At 44.1% G+C, this 16,732-nt stretch overlaps 1 non-coding gene across 1 annotated transcript; it reads left to right on the top strand.

Annotated features, from left to right (window-relative positions):
- Positions 1 to 7,678: 7,678 nt before the first annotated feature.
- LOC124102061 (small nucleolar RNA SNORA42/SNORA80 family) lies at positions 7,679 to 7,816 on the top strand. Its single transcript, XR_006854792.1, has one exon. It is a non-coding gene; the product is annotated as a small nucleolar RNA SNORA42/SNORA80 family (small nucleolar RNA).
- Positions 7,817 to 16,732: the final 8,916 nt, after the last annotated feature.

The raw sequence follows: 16,732 nt of genomic DNA, 5'->3' as shown, positions 1-16,732 counted from the left end.
GTAAGAAGGGAGACAAGAAGGTGATTGACAGTTCACAGTTACTAGCATTTCCTGAGCATTTTTCTCAGGCCCTTTATGTGGTTTAAGTCTTGAACAACTCTGTGAGGTGGATAGTAATCTTTGTCCTCATTTGACAAATGTGGAAACTGAGGTTTAGAAAGCTTACCTTACCCAAGTTCATATGGCTAAAGCAGAAGGGCTGGGTCCTGAACTCTGTCCGTCGAGCCTCAGTTGTATCTACTAAGTCACGCTACTCATTCCACCACATGGGACAAAAGGGTGGGGTCCTGCAATGGTGTCTGTCCTTGGCCCAACGTGTCAAATATATATAGTCCTGTGTGTGTTGCTCCTTCTTGAAACAGCTTCCTCCCGTTAGACTCCTGGACTTCAAGCCATGGACAGGGTTTTCATAATGGTTCCAGCATAAGAATTGTGGATGATGAGGTTGATCACTTCTTAATTGAGCTCTGGGACCCTTTCCCAGTAAAATCGCTCCCGCAAAGCTCTTGCATGAGAGAAGTCAAAACCTCTTTCTCTCTTTACTCAGCTGCGAGGCAATGTCCCTTATGGTTTTTGGTGCAGTTGCTGCTAAGCCTGGCCCCTCTGGGTCAAAAGACATAAATAATCCTCTGTTTATGCCACTACCTTCCCATCAAACGGTGTAACTGAAGATCAGAGGTTTAGAATGACTGCATCCCGACACATCTTAATAATGCAGTCAGCCCAGTGATACTAGTAGGTACAGAGGACGATTAGATGTGAGGAAGGATGAGAAATGCTATTCTGGAATTAAGTCAATTTCTCATAGCCATTAAAAAAAAAATAAAAGTCATAGCAAAATAAGTCAGTCAAGTCCCTGTGCCTCTGTGTTCTGTTCCCAAGTCCCTACCTCCCCCTCCAGGAAACTTGGCCTCCATTCTTCCTTCCCTTCCACACACCATGAGCATCATCCAGATTTTAAATTAGGTTTTTGTGAAATGAGGCCCCACAGATTTTTTTTTTTAACCATTGTCCAGTCATACACTTTTTGGCAAAGAGGAGCTAATAAGCAACAGTACATGTCTGAAAACTGTCCTTACACCTGCTTTGCAGGGAGATGGATTTAGCAGAAGAGAAGGCAGTGTTTAGTTAATTTTGAAGAAGAATAAATGCATTAGATGGTATTCAGTGGAACATGATTTGCATAGCATGTAAATTATATAGAATTGTAATGCAGAAAACTCGGAGCTTTCTGATGGTGAATGGGTCTAATTTATAGCTATTTCCAGGGACCAAAACACTCTGAAACAATAACTGGAAGATTTACTTTCCATCTGACAATTTGTAGAACTTGCAAAATAGGTTAGGATCTTCTTCCTCCCTCCCCCTCCCCCTCCCACTCCCCTTCCTCCTCCTCATCCTCCTTCCTCCTCCTAGTCCTCCTCCTCCTTCCTCCTCCTTCCTCCTCCTCCTCCTCCTCTTCTTCTTCTTCTTCTTTTAAACCTCTTGATTAATACAGTATAATTTTAAAAACATAGCACACTATTTTTTTTCTAATTCTGCACCAAAGTTGTCAAACATGTATCATCTTGCCTCAATGTACAAGTTCTCAATTCATATTTATGTATTTATGAAATTTGCTGTTCTCAAAGTGGAAGAAATCCTAGAAAAAATTAATTATTTAATGAGTCTCAATATTCATATTTGTGGTTGTTCGCTTAGAAACAGAATATAAATTTGGAGGCACATTTAAAATTTAACCAGAACTCAATGCAAATTAATATCCACATGGGCAATGTGCAGTCAGATGAAAAGAACATCTTCAGAGAAGATAGGACAGAGAATTTGCTTCACCACGAAGCTTGTTGTTTTGACTCAGTAATAGAACCAGGTACCTGGTAGGAAGGAGCCTAGATTCTGATCCCCAATCCAGCCTCAAAAGTACTGCTCAGAAGAAATTGGGAAGAAAGTGCATGGAATTCTATTGAAGTAGGATTTGCAGAGCATCTTAGGAATGCTTACAAGAGAATCTCTAAGTAGATGACATGCACATAGATATTGGCCTCAGGAAATGAACTGTCCAGTGTCCGGCTGATGAACATCTATCAAACCCAGGGCAAAATGTGCAGGAAGTTTGGCACTCGGCAGAGACAATGGTTCTGCAATGTGGTGAATAGACTAAATGCCACTGAATCGCATATTTTGAAATGGGTTAATTTTATGTTATGTGACTTGTACCTCAATGTTTTAAAAACTGTGCTGTGTTAGGGCACAAAAGGAGAAATAAGAAACCTCATCTACTTGGGAGTCTTTGCCCATCATCTGAAGAAAAGAAGGCTAACACTTGGACAGGGAGGGCATCTGAGTGAATATCTTGGTTCTCTTTTTGTTTTACTTGAGGACATCTGGTCTTTTGAAAACCTTGCCATTGTCTGGCCATTCTGGGTTAGGACACAAGTGCTCCCAAGAGCCCACAGAGAGTTGGAGGCCACAAAAGTCTCATCTGACCAAAATACCAGAGTCCTGGAGGGAAAAGGGCATTAGATTTAAAAACAACTCTGCTCTTATTTGCTGTGTGGCCTTGGCCAAGTTAATTAACCGCTCTGAAATACTGTTTCCTCACTAGCAAATTGGGGGCCATAAAAACTATCTAAGATGATTTGGAAAAATGTTAATATTATACGCAAGATATATTGCACAGAGACACCAATAAGTATTAGTAGCAATCCTTCCTTTCCTATCTCCCAACCCCCCTGACTCAGTTGAAGTTCTCATCATAAAAGTCATTTCCTTTGCCAGGTATGGTGGCACATGTCTATAATCACGGCTACTTGGGAGGCTGAGGCAGGAGGATCACAATTTGAGGCCAGCCTCAGTAACTTAGGGAAACCCTGTCTCAAAATAAAATTTAAAAAGGGCTTAGCAATGCAGCTTGGTCGTAGAGCATCTCTAGGTTCAAACCCCGTATTGGTGGTTGGGTTTCTGTGAGGCAGGAACAACTCTGGCCTGAAAAATTCCCCTCCTTGGGTTACAATTGCCCTGGAGGAATGCTGTTCTCCCGACTTGGTCTTTTCCTGTGGAGGGACTGCACTATAGCAGCGATCTGCAAAGGAAATGCAACCTACACTGCTTTTGTCCAGCTCATGAGCTGAAAATGGTTTTTAACATTTTTTTAAGATGGTTGAAAATAAATAAAAAAAAGAAATACTTTTTGGCACACAAAAATTCAGATTTCAGTGTCCATACCTAAATTTCTCTTGTGACACAGTCACATCCGTACCGCCTGTGGCCGCCTAGGTACTGGGAGGGCAGAACTCTGTAGTTGCAGCAGAGGCCCGGTGGCCTCCAAAATGTGAAATGCTCACTCCCTGGGCCTCTCCTGGAAAAGCACGTGACCCCTGCCCACGTCATCCCTGCCCTTCACTCACTCCCACTGGACAGGAGACTCTCTTGTTTGGGTGGAGCTACAACAGGCTTCAAGGTATCACTCTGGTTTCTGTCCCTTCTGCCATGAGCCGGTGGGGAGCTGTGATCCTGAGGGACAGAATCTGCCATATTCATGATCAGCTCTTCTGTTTAACCCAGGTGTTTGTCTCTCCATTGGTGCTGACCTCAGGAGGGTAGAGGGACGATTTATCGACTCCCTAGAAATCCAGCAATCCCTTTCTTCCCAGCCCCACTCCCTTAGTTTGACCCCTCACCATCTCTGCCCCCAGAGAGTGCCTTCTCATGCTTATTCTAGACTCAGGCATGTGACTTTCTTTGGTCAACGTGATAATTATAAACCAGGCACAAGCAGAGGCTTCAAAGGGCACTTACATGTTTTTTCCTCTCTTGGACCCCAGGCAAGTTCGACAAGAGTGGGCCCACGTTAGCGTGGGAGGGGTGAAGGAGGCCCTTGGAGGAGAGCCCATTTGTCCTAGGCAAGGCCACTATAGAAAAGCAATGTCCCAGCTGAGCTGCAGGTGCCTGGAAATGCATAGTGAGTCCAACACAGAGCAGCAGAACTACCTTGCCAACTAGGAGTGAAAAACAATCAAAGTTTGTTAAGTCTCTAAGTTCGGGGATGTTTTGTTATTCAGCATTAGCTAACTGATACACCTACTTAAAAATGCTCAATGCCTCTAACTGCCTCTGCAAAAAAGGCAGAACTCTAATTTAACATGCAAAGTCTTTCACCAGCTTCCCAAGCTCCTCAGGTGAACCAGCCCACTCCAGCCAGTGTTGTAAAAACAGGATCCCTTTCTTCATGTTGTAAAAACATCCTTGCCTGGTACACCAACTAGATCCTGAAGTTTGGGCCCTGTTCTCTTTTCCCTGACCAGGGCCTAGACTCCTGCACTCTGGTTACCATTCAAAATGTGACTCCTGAGGGACAGAATCTGCCATATTCTCTGATCAGCTCTCTGTTTAACCCGGGTGTTTGTCTGGGTTACACTCCTCCGCTTACACTCACCCTTTAGATCAGTTTCATACGTGGAGCTATGTCACATTGGGTCACGAGATAAGTTTAGATAGTCATGAGTAGAATTTGTAAAAGGTGAAACTGGAAGGGGAGAAATAAGACAGGGTGAAACAGAGAGCATAAGGGTGAATCATGTAGTGAGAGTGAATCTTCAATGTGTGTATATTGATTTGCTCTGAAAAAAAATTGTGGGCGTGGCCAAAGAGTTTGAAAACACATTGCTTTAGAACATCTTCTGGCTACTTGGAGGGAATAGCCCCAAACCTTCCTGGTCCTCACACCGACCCTCCATGGGTGCTCCCGGGCAGCTCTCCCCTGGACCCTCCCCTTCTCCCCTGCCTGCCCCAGCTTCTCCACCCACAGAACCCTCTGCCCCAGCAGGCCCCTCACCCTGTCACGCTGACGGGTTCCTGAGCACCACGCTCTCTCCTGCCTCTGTGCTCCTGCAATTCCATTTGTCCTCTACCAATGACAGCCTTTCCTTCCTTATTTGGCTGGAAAATTCCTACTTGCTAGGGCTGGTGCATGATCATCCTCTATTGTTCAATCCTCAAGGCAGTCCGAATAGCACGTCCCCCAGGCCCCTGTCCTCCCAGCCCCTCCAGTTGCCTTCCCACACACACATCCGAGTTTCCGTGTGGTCGGACCCTACCAGCAGTGCTTCTAGAATCCAACTTTTCTTTCCCATGTTTTTGCTGGAGAGTCCTCTGGGGTCCTGGGTGCTCCTCTAGTGCCACGCCTACAGCTGTCCTAACCCTCACCAATGACAGGATCACAGCTGTTGAATCTGCATGTGTATGGTCCCCTGGAGGCTGCGAGCATCTAGGTCTCTAGGACCGAGTGTCACCAGCACCTAGAGTAGGGCCTGGCATCCATGGGAGCTGGCACTCAACTCCAGTTGAATTTGTCCCCTGTTTATTTTGGGAAGCACAGGTGGCCTGTGGGGATGAGATCCAGGGCCATGTCCGTGGGGAGACAATGGCCCAACGAATCAGACGGGAGAGAGAGGGCAAGCTGCTGGGCTGGGGCGCTGGAGAGGCCAGGTGAGCAGCAGCCAGGCCCACTTGGCCTCCTCAGCGATCCCACCAGCCAGGTTCCCAAACACTTGAAGAACAAAGCAAACTGAAAAGGCTTCCTCACAACAGGAAGCCGCAGGAAACCACTCCACAGCCTCTTCTGAAGGGTTTTTTTGTGTGTGTGCAACAACACTGAGATGAATAAAGGGGCACAGAGTAATCAGAGATAAGAGAACACCCAGGAAAGACTCAAAAACCCGAGGGGAGCTGTTTTACCGATTGCCAAGAGGAAGAGAGGAGATAAGAGAGGAGGAGCCCTGACCAGCGGCAAGAACATTTCTCCCGGATGATACCAAGGGACAGGAGTGAACGGGGAAGCTGCAGGGAATGATTTAGTTACATGAAGGTTCACTCTGGAAAGCTCACGTGTCCTGTGCTCCACACGACACACAGGTGCTATTGGGGGACTTGTTCCACATCAGGCTGGTCCCAGTTACCAGGTTTCCAATAAAGGGCTCGTCGTTCATTAATTACGGGTAGAATGAATGGCTGCTGAGCACCGCAAGGGGAAAGACTGAAAATTCCATCCTAGGTTACACAAGTCCCAAGAAGGGAGTGAATTTACTCCTGGGTGTTTGTAAACAGTGGCTCGGGATCTGGCACACGATCGTCTGGTATATTCTGATCATGTGGTGTATGTGCAGGAGGGAGCAGAGGAAGAGGAATCAATGAATCACTTTTTTTTTTTAAGCTCTTTTAGCCTTTCTCAAACAACCAAACCATTTTGGGTTGAAAGAATAGCATCTCCTGAAATAGCCCAAGTGTGTACAGCACACTGTACAAACCACCGCGATGCGGAGCAAAGAGTGGAAGGAGGGTGGGGGGAGGCAGAAGGGAGAGAGAGAGAACACATCTGTCTCTCTTTCAAGCCCATATAAGCCAGTTTCTAGAAGACAACTGTCTATGCGGGTATATGACCCAATCAACTTTGATTCAAAGCAAAATAAAGGTGAGACTCAAAGCCAGGAAGGAGTGGAAGTGATTTTGGACTCAGAGGTCATGGATGGATGAGATGAGTCTAAAAGAACATGAAATCCCTGTCAGTTCCTTGTAGCAGAGCCAGCTCCCTGCTTTTTTAATGACTTGTATCATCCACTCAGGAAATGCAGGGATTTGAACCAGATGATGAATCAATTATCTCAATGGGATAAAATGCCTGAGTTCCACTAAAGTGTTGGGAAAGAGTAGCAGCAGCAACAGAAAAACACGGTCAGGCACCTTCGGCCAAGCAGGTTGAGCGGGTGTCCTGATGTGTGTGTGGGTCTCCTGGACCCAGTCCCGGGTCCTTCTCTCCTTCCCAACTCCAAACAGTGTAGGTTGTTAGGGAAGATACTCTACTGCCTCTGAAATAGAGAGGGAGAAGGGTTACTCAGGGGGCCAGGACTTAGATAACGCAACTTAGGAAGGAAGGAAGGGAGCGATGGAATTAATAAGAAAACATTTTGAGTGCAGTGAATCAGGGCTCCCACCCAGACGGGCTGGTGGAAGAAAAGTCGTCATTTTATGTGAGTTGTCTATTGACTACTGCCTTCAAAGAGGGTCTGTACTGTCCCCAGCCGACCCCTAGGCTGTATCCCAGAGAGGAGGCTGGGATGTCAGAGACAACCCCTAGGAAAGAAGCTCTCAAGCAATTCAGGAAGTTCGAAAAAGGACACGAGTACTACACGGCAACGATTTTAGACTAAGAAAGAACCTGTAGGGAGAGAAGATTCTGAGTCACAATCTTTGTACCTGTAACAGTTCGATATACAGAAATAACTCACTCTGTATGAATTACATTGGTGTGTTATATATAGAACACACACACACGGTACTCTCTACTCTAGGCCTGGTTTCCTAACTCTGATGTCCCTCTGATGTCCAAATACCTGGGCCATTTGAATATATGTACCTATAAACTAAACCCTTGCCGTCATTCTCATGACCAATCTGGACGTCAGAGAGTAGGAATTTCTGGTCACCCGACTGAGAGTCCAGCCCTGGCCGATGCCTCCATTTGAATAACAAGCTTTGTGCATCATTGACTGCACTTACCCTCATCATCCTGTGCTCCAGGATGGCTACTGGGTTTCTATCTTGGGGACCCTCTTCCTGAGACCTAGTTTACATCACTTGCCGGCTGCTCCAGCTCCAATCAGGCCTCACTTCAGAAGTCACTGGGGGGGTTTGGATTTATGGCAGGCCTGTCCCCCTGACCCTCTCATAGTGTCGTATGCCAGAGCAAAAACCGTGGCCCTGAATCATTGCCTGGTCTCTGTGCCTATAGGCGGCTGGCACTGAGGCCTGTTGTACTGTGGTGCGGTGGGGGGGGGGAGCGGGGGGGGGCGGGAGGAGAAGTCACTGTAGGGGAGATGAGTGGGGAGGTGGCCATTCTTCGGAGACTTCCTCACATACACCTGTATCCCAGACAGCAGGCTGGGATGTCAGAGACAAGAACTAGTCCCAGAGCACCGGTCTGGCAAGATTATACAAAGTGTCAGTCAGAGGGGCCTGGTCCTAGGAAGAGGGACTGGTATCCTAGGCAGCAAACCGAGTGCTAAGGAGACCGGTAGATCAGGAAATGCCTCACGGGCAAGAAAGATCCCTGACAGACCTGTGAGGCTGAGTTAGCTGCCATTGTCTTGAAGCCTGTCCCTGCCTCCAATCTGGCCCGTTCCCGTCTGCCCTGCCTCTCGCGGTCACATCTGATTTTCTAAAGCACAGGTTTTGCCAGGTCACTCCCTGTTCAGGCTCCTGGCCAAAGGCTTGCTTATAACCTGTGTGTTGTGTCTTCGGCTGTCCAACCTAGTAGCTGTCACAAAGCCTTCAGGACAGGACAGTGTGGTGCCGCCAAAGCCAAGGATGTGAGCGCACTGCAGAGAGGTTTCCGAGAAGAGAATTGAAAAACAGACAGCTGTCTGTGGTGCCGGCAACGCCGCGGGAGACTTTCAAGTGGAGCATTTGTTGTGTGGTTTTGAGACTGTGATGGACTCCGAGGCGTTGATGGGAAGAAGGTAGAAGAACAGGGGTTTCTATCAGTTTCTGTAATCAATGCGTTTTTTCCCCCCACACTTGAATTTATCTGCCCGATATTTATTCACTTATTACACACTGATTGTTGAGTACCTAGTCCATCGGGCCCTGTGCTACATCCCCATTTTAGTTTTTGAAACAGGGTTTTACTAAATTGCTGAAGCTGGCCTCATACTTGAGATCCTCCTGCCTTGGCCTCCTGAGTCCCTCATATTTTAGGTGCACACTACCCTGCCAGGCAGGGCCTCAACGTGCCTTAGATAAGGCCTATCTTGTGACTCGGATTCTTCCTGAACAGACTGCTATTAGAGATGGCATATAAGTACACACTGCTATGTCCACACCCTGTCCCTGGGCTCCAAATATCAAACACATCACAATGGAGATAAAAATATTTTAAAAGAAGCTTAAATACAAATGTCCATACTAAAAAAAAAATAAATTAAATCTCTTTAGGACTTGAAACAAAGCAAAACCCCCAAATTATAAGCAAGGTTAAAGCTCAGGCTACTAGGTGTGGCCGCGGGCACAGGCTGTGAACTGGTAATGTCTGGTGTGGTAACAGGGATCAATGTGCCCTAAGTACAGGGTAGGGCACATGCAGCCAGCCCCACTGAGTGGAGCTAGAACTCCTACAGATGCCCCCACCTACAAAAGGAGAGTGAAAAGAGGATCCCTGGATCCCTGCCTGGAGCTCTGAGAGGATACATCCGGGTATATCAAAAGGTGGGAAATAATGAAGGGGAGACATGGTCAAGGGGCCCGCTGGGTGGACAACTGGGTCCTTTTCAATTTCAAGGGACAGGAGCTTCCAAACTGCTAGAGAGAGGAAAAAACAAACAAAACCCAAACTAAACAAAAGGCTGGAACTATACACTGGGACCTGAGGGGCCAAGATAAAGCAACCACAAAATTGTTGTAGTCTGGGAGAACAGAGAGAGAGAAACCGTAAGACTTTCTACTCACAATGAGCCTCCTACCCTGAACTCCAAACCACAGGGAGAAAACTAAGATGAAAGACAGAAGGAGGCTGTAATCCCAGCACTAGGGAGGCTGGGGCAGGAGGATGGCAAGTTAGAGGTCAGCCTCAACCATTTAGTGAGACACTGTTTCAAAATAAAATAATAAAAAGGGCTGGGAGTATAACTCAGTGCTAGAGTGTCCCTGAGTTCAGTCCCCCAAACAAACATGCATACACACAAACCAAAAATTAAACTAGGAGTTATGTCTACTACAGATGAGATGAAAACAATAAATTAACAAGAAAATGTCCTGAAAATAGGTATGTCTAAGATATTCAAAGAGATGGGGGGGGGACTAGCTGTCATAAAAAAAGAACATGAAATTCTGAAACAAAATAATCAGATGAAACAAGGACCAGTAAGTATAAAAAATAACTAACAGGAAATGCTGGGAAGAAAAAAAAATACAATCACTGAATTAAAAATCACAAGGAGGGTTGGGGCTGTAGCTCAGTGGTGGAGCGCTTGCCTCCCAAGTGTGAGGCACTGGGTTCAACCCTAGGCCCCACATAAAAAATATATAACTAAAATAAAGGTATTGTGTCTGTCTACAACTAATATATATATATATATATATATATATATATATTTTTTTTTTTAATCACAACCAATGGGGTAAACTCTAGACTGGACATATTCGAACAGATAATTAAGAATTGGAAAATGCTATTGAGAAACTCACCCAAAATGCAACCTAGGATGATAAAGAGATTAAAACTAGGAAATGTCAGTTAGGAAACAGAAAATAGGTGAGCCACCCCAGCAAGGCCCTAATAGGAATTCCTAAAAAAAAAAAAAAAAAAAAAAAAGAAGATAGAGTGACAGACGAGACATATGTGTAGAGATGATGTCTGAAGACAGACAGAAATGCAAACTTGCGCTGAAAACTGATACCTTTTTTAGGCTTACGTGACCTACCTCTTAGCTACCTCGGTGACTCCGTCTTGGGTTGCTTGGCTCCCAGCTTGCTTTGCTTTAGCCCTCCTGGCCTCCTGGCTAATCCTTGAACAAAAAGACCGCCTCCTACCTCAGAGCCTTTGGCTTATTCTTTCGCTGTTGAAATGCTTTCCCCCAAGGTAATCTGTATGGCTCACCTCTCATTCTCTGTAGATTGCTCTTCACATGTTACCTTATCAGTGAAAGCTTCTCTGTTATATGCAAATATGTATTTGCTTAGGAAATGAATGAGGGAATGGATGCCTGCAGCCTCACCCACCTACACATACCTGGTACATAGTGCAGTGTTGGGCACATGGGTACAGGTCCAATTTAGTTTCTAAATTCCCTGAGAAGTCCTATTACTATGTGTGCATACAAGTTAATATTTAATAACAGATATGCTCAATCTATTTTCACTCAAGGTTTATTATTATTATTATTATTATTATTATTATTATTTTGTACTGAGGATTGAACCCAAGGGTGCTCAACCACTGAGCCACATCCTCAGCCCTTTTTAATTTTTTATTTAGAGACAGGGTCTGGCTAAGTTGCTTAGGACCTTGCTAAATTGCTGAGGCTGGCTTTGAACTCATGATCCTCCTGCCTCAGCCTCCTGAACTGCTGGGATTACGGATGTGGACCACCAGGCCCAGCTATTATTCTTTATAATACAATAATGAAATCATGGAGTGATGGAATTAAAACAGGAAGTTCAAAGTCCATGAATTTCATCTTCCACATTTGACATGTGAAAAACTGAGACCACGAAAGGTAAAGTGGACTCACGGCCAAGCCGTTTAACAGAGCTGGAAATCAGTCTCTGAGTCCACTGCTCATTTTATGTTACGACAGGTTTTCTTTACCTTACCTGCATTCATAGAAAAATCAGACCATAAATAATTCTATCCCCCCAATGAACTCCTCCCTAACTTCTCTGCACATAGGCATTGTTTCCAGGTAACAATCGATCATCTCAACTTGGGTTGGAGAAGTCAAGGTTTCCAGGTGCCTCTTCATTAAAAATGTAATTTTGACGTGTTTTTATTTCTATGGCTTCTAGTCATTAAGAGCCTCTAATTAAAATAATTAGAAGAAGAATCTTGCCTGTTAATCAGTCTACATTTCAATAAAACATTTTAAAAAATCACAGTTCAAAGCTGTTACCTTATTATTTAAGCATGAGTTCTATTATATAAATTGTCACCACAGCACTGCCAACCAGTTATTTATAGAAAAAAATCTGTTAGCTTTTCCTTGGTAAACCAATGTCACTCCACGCTGAAGTTATTGAAGAAATTATAGGGAGACGGGAGATAGGTGGGTTTGTACCCCCCCCCAGCATAACCGGGCTCTGGAAGACTTCCAAAGCCTCTTTGAGATGTGGTGTACGTCAAGAGGGTTGAGAAGAAACACAGTTTTGCAGTAGCAGTGAGAATTCATGGTGCTAAATTTTAGGTGTCGTGCATACATATATATATACACACAGACATATGTATGTGGTGATAGTGAGGAAGAGATTTTTTTAAAGCTGCTATAATTCAGGCAGGGTACATTCCACTGGTACAGTGGGGTTGGAAGCACTAAAAAGCATCAAAAGTGATCATCCTGTAGCCAATTTCTCCTTGTGAGTATTTTGTTCTCTGTTTTCTGTAAGCCTGCCCCTCCAGAAGCCTGTTCTAGGCGTTTCCGCAGGGCTTTCCAGTTTGCAATTCCCTCCAGAGGTAACCCCTGTCTGACCCAGGAAAGTCTTTGGCTGGAAGGCCGCGAGAGCGCGTGCACAGGGTTGGAACTGATGCTGTATATTTGTTTCATGACCTTGCTGATCCCATTAAAGGTACACTTCCCCAGGGTTCCTCTGTGCAAGGAGCTCATTTCCAGAAACAAGGTGATAATGCAACTCATAAGAATTAAGGCTCAAGTCTTAAGAAGTAATAAATACTAACATTTAGAAAAACTAGTATGAGGGTTGGGGCTGGGGCTCAGAGGTAGGGCACTCACCTAGCGTGCGTGAGGCACTGGGTTTGATCCTCAGCACCACATAAAAATAAAATAAAGATATTGTGTCCACCTATAACTAAAAAATAAATGTTAAAACAACTAATATGAGACAAACATAGCTGTTGGGGTTTTTTTACGGGAACTTAAAAAAATAATTGTATGCTTTTCTCTTATCCTGGACAGGGGGTTTTATGACAAGTTTATGAATTTGATAGAAATATAAAGGAAAATATGGAGCACCTGACAAAACTCCCTGTGGTAGACAGACTCTATGATACCCCCTCACTAGCTCTTATCCACATTCTGGAACAATCGCCTCCCTTTAAATGTGAGCAGGACCTTCGACTTGCTTCGAAGCACCAGAATACAGTGAAGGCAATGGAGAGACACTGTCATGATGTGACACGGGACTGCAGCTTTCATTTTGCTAGTGACTGTCTCTATTGAATGTTGCCCTTGATGGCGCTGACAAAGTAAGCTGCCGTTAGAGAGGCCCACCTAGCACTGTGTGTGTGTGTGTACTGGGGGTTGAATCCAGGGGTGCTTAACCACTGAGCCACATCCCCAATACCCACTCCCTCTTTTTTTTCTTTCTTTTTTTTTTTGAGACAGGGTCTCACTAAGTTACTTAGGGCCTTGCTAAATTGCTGAGGCTGGCTTTGAACTTGTGATCCTCTGCCTCAGCCTCCCGAGTCTTTGGGATTACAAGCATGCCCCACCACACCTAGCTTCATTTTTTCTATTTTTTTGTCAGTGCAGGGGATTGAACCCAGGGCCTTGCCCATGCTAAGCCAATGCTCTACCACTGAGCTACACCTCCAGCCCTCTATATTTCTAATTTGAAGATAATATTTTCTACTTTGTGGGATTGTGTGCAGAAGAAAATAAAATATAGTATTTAGTAGAATGTCTAGCAGATATGAAATATGTAATAAATGCTATTCATTGATACTACATCACATAACTTTACCTATTGGCACAATTACCACCCTCATTTGGTAACCTTTTGGCATAAAATAGTTAGCCATGTTTGGTTTGCTGGCTTTTTTTGTTCCCTGCCATCAGGGCTTTATGGTTCTGGGAGACTGAGTGACCTTCCATTCAGTCCTGAAAGGTTTTACTCTCACGGGTATTATAAATGTTCTCTTCTTGGTATGTGACAGGATTATCTAATTCTTTTTGTCTGAAACAAAACTAGGGAAATATGAGGGTGATGAGTTATTAAGAATCCTTTTTCAACTAAGGAAAACAGATGAAATTCCCTCGGTGACATGAATATATGACCTCAGTCTTGGTGCACAAGGTGGCTCTGCATGCAGGAGAGACTTCATTATCTGGCTGAGGACGCTGAGCTGTCAGTCACAAATTTGTAGCAGCCTTTTGCTTTCTTCATTGGCATGAACACGTTAGGAATTGGGCAAATTTTTATCTTCCGCTTGAATGGGGGTAAGCAATAGTAAAACCTTTGTAGTTTATAATGTATAGGTTTCCTAGCCTCTGGTCAGGCTATATCTACAAGTTAAAAAGAAACTATAATTTTCTTTGAGTGCTCAAAAATTCAGTGGAATTTTATATTTGAAAGTAGCCCAGATTGGAAATCCGAGGAAAAGGAGATGTGTTTCACAGTCATGGGATGGATGACCGTCTGATGGACTGACTCTTTTGAACTTGTACTTTTCTTTCAGAGACTCATAGGAAGGTGCTTTTCCCCATCCTCCTCTTCCCCACCCCCAAACTTGCCTTTCCATTTATTATAACAAGAAAACAAAGCCAAAACACATCCTGCCATTTCTTTGTGTATATATTGATTGGTTGGAAGACTTGGGCTCCACTTTTGGCTCGGTTGCTTGGTAGTTTTGTGCAACATGGGAAAATCATTTCCTCTCTCGAGGTCTTGATTTAATTCATCAGGAAAACAAAGAGAATAATAATGACTCCCAGGAGTGAACATTTAAAATGCAATGAAGCCAGGTTATGTGGCGTATGCCTATGATTCCAGCTACTGGGGAGACTGAGGCAGGAGAATGTCAAGTTTGAGACCAGCCTTGCTTGATGATACAAAAATTAAAATTTTAAAAAGGGCTGGGGAGGCTGGGGATGTAGTTCAACAGAAGAGTCTCGTGAAGCTCTGGGTCTGATCCCTAGTATGCAAAAAACAAGGCAATATGTGAGAAGACCAAACTCAATGATTTCATTCCCCATACATCATATAAGAGTACAGACTCAATTTCAGGGAAAAGAACTAATGCTTCTGTTTTTCCACATATGCTAAAATTCCCTCATTTTTGATCAATCAGCTGCCTAGTGCACTGTTCAGAGATGTCCATTCTGTTGTAAGATACAGTGTAAAAAAAAATTTTTTTTTTAACCAGGGATTGAACTAAGGGGCACTCGACTACTGAGCCACATCCGCAGCCCTATTTAGAGACAGGGTCTCACTGAGTTGCTTAGGACCTCACTAAGTTGCTGAGGCTGGCTTAGAACTTGCAATCATCCTGCCTCAGCCTCCTGATCTGCTGAGATTACAGGTGTGTGCCAGCAGATACAGTGTAAATCAAATGATTTGCTTATGATTTTTTTTCACAAAGATAATAATGTCTAACACTTCATTGAGCACTTGCTATTGGAAAATACTTCTCATGCATTGAATTCTCATCATAATTCCATGAAGGAATTCAAGCTCAGAGAGGTTAAATAATTTGTGAAGAGTCACACAGATTGATGGAGTTAGGAATCAAACCTAGTTTTCTGAATTAGCAATACATACTTCGGCTGTCTGTGCAATGTAATGCCATGTTCCTTGTGCAAAGGTGTACCTGTGGGTTTTTAAGCACAAAACCAATAGAACCAAATAAATAGGGAAAAAAAGTTCTGCAAGTGGATCATTAGATGCAACAGTGCTTGGTACTGCAGACACTCTCAATCATGGTTCCATAGACAAATATCCTGACTTTGGTGGAAAGAGTACCCTGTATTGGTCTCTGGGTGACATGTACAGCTTGGCAGCAGTTGCAGCATGCAGCATGCTGATTTTTTTTTTTTTTAGTTATAGGTGGACACAATATCTTTATTTTATTTTTATGTGGTGCTGAGGATTGAACCCAGTGCCTCATGCATGCTAGGTGAGCGCTCTACCTCTGAGCCCCCAGCCCCAGCCCAGCATGCTGATTTTTGATCTTTGATTTTGCAGCTTCATGGACGCCTTCAAAGGTGAGTCGGTTGTTAGTACAAAGTGACAACTTGAACTCGCGTTTTTTTTCCTAAATGTATCGTTATAAGAAATATATAGTCAATGATAAAAGAAACTGTTTAAATGGCATTGCCTCTGGATAGCTTTACCTCTACTAGCTTCCGACAAATTACATGACCCGTCTGAACAGCATTATAAATAAGCAGCTTTATTTAGTTTTATTTCCTTATATTCCTTTAGAATCACTGTGATCCATGAGCCTTCCAGAGCCTGCCCTATCCAAAGCATCAGTAATAAATCATAAATATTTATAGCATTTAATCATGAGGCAGCCAAAGAACTAAAGAAGTGTTATATTATTCAGCAACTCATTAAGCACCCAGCATGCTTATAATAAAATGGTGAGGCCCGTGAATGGCTTCTTCATCACCAGTTGTCTTCCCCCCTCTTCTATAAGGAAAAAAAAATTTTTTTTGATTAATGCTCAGCTGTGTTTAAGTTATGGTAGATGTGGCCCAAAGTCAATTAGACAACACTCTCCGTGGTGTCCTAGAAATGTACCATTTCAGAGAAAAACAAAAGGCATCCTCTTGCCACCCCACGACAGAGGAGTGAAGGGTGTGCTGGGTGGGGGGTGGGGTGGAAGAAAGAGACAATCACTGAACCCTCCTGTGAGCCAGGCACTAAGAGCTGGAACATCACATTTACATTATTAATGAGCCCACTTCATTGCCATTCCTGTATTCCCTTTGTTTGATTATTTCTGAAGGGAAAATATTAGATCTGTTTCTCGGTATACAGGAAACACGAACAAAAAGAACCACACAAATGTAGAACAGAGGCTCTTTTGAGAGCTGAGCCTTGTCTTTGACAGTGTTCAAGCTGAGGCAGAATGTTCCTTGTCAGGGTTTTGTTTATTTTCTTTGAGACAGTGTTGGTGGGAGGTGGGTCTCACTATGTGGCCCAGGCTGGTCTTGAAGTCTTCCTGGGCTCAAGGGATCCTCCTGCCTCAGCCTCCTGAGTGGCTGGGACTAAAGACACAAGCGGC

Source organism: Marmota monax, unplaced genomic scaffold, assembly GCF_021218885.2.
Source record: "Marmota monax isolate L192 unplaced genomic scaffold, Marmota_monax_Labrador192_F-V1.1 WCK01_AAM20220418_F8-fsc00087, whole genome shotgun sequence".
Lineage (NCBI taxonomy): Eukaryota > Metazoa > Chordata > Mammalia > Rodentia > Sciuridae > Marmota > Marmota monax.
The sequence above is the reverse complement of the archived record's forward strand: the minus strand, read 5'-3'. Positions and strand labels throughout refer to the sequence as shown.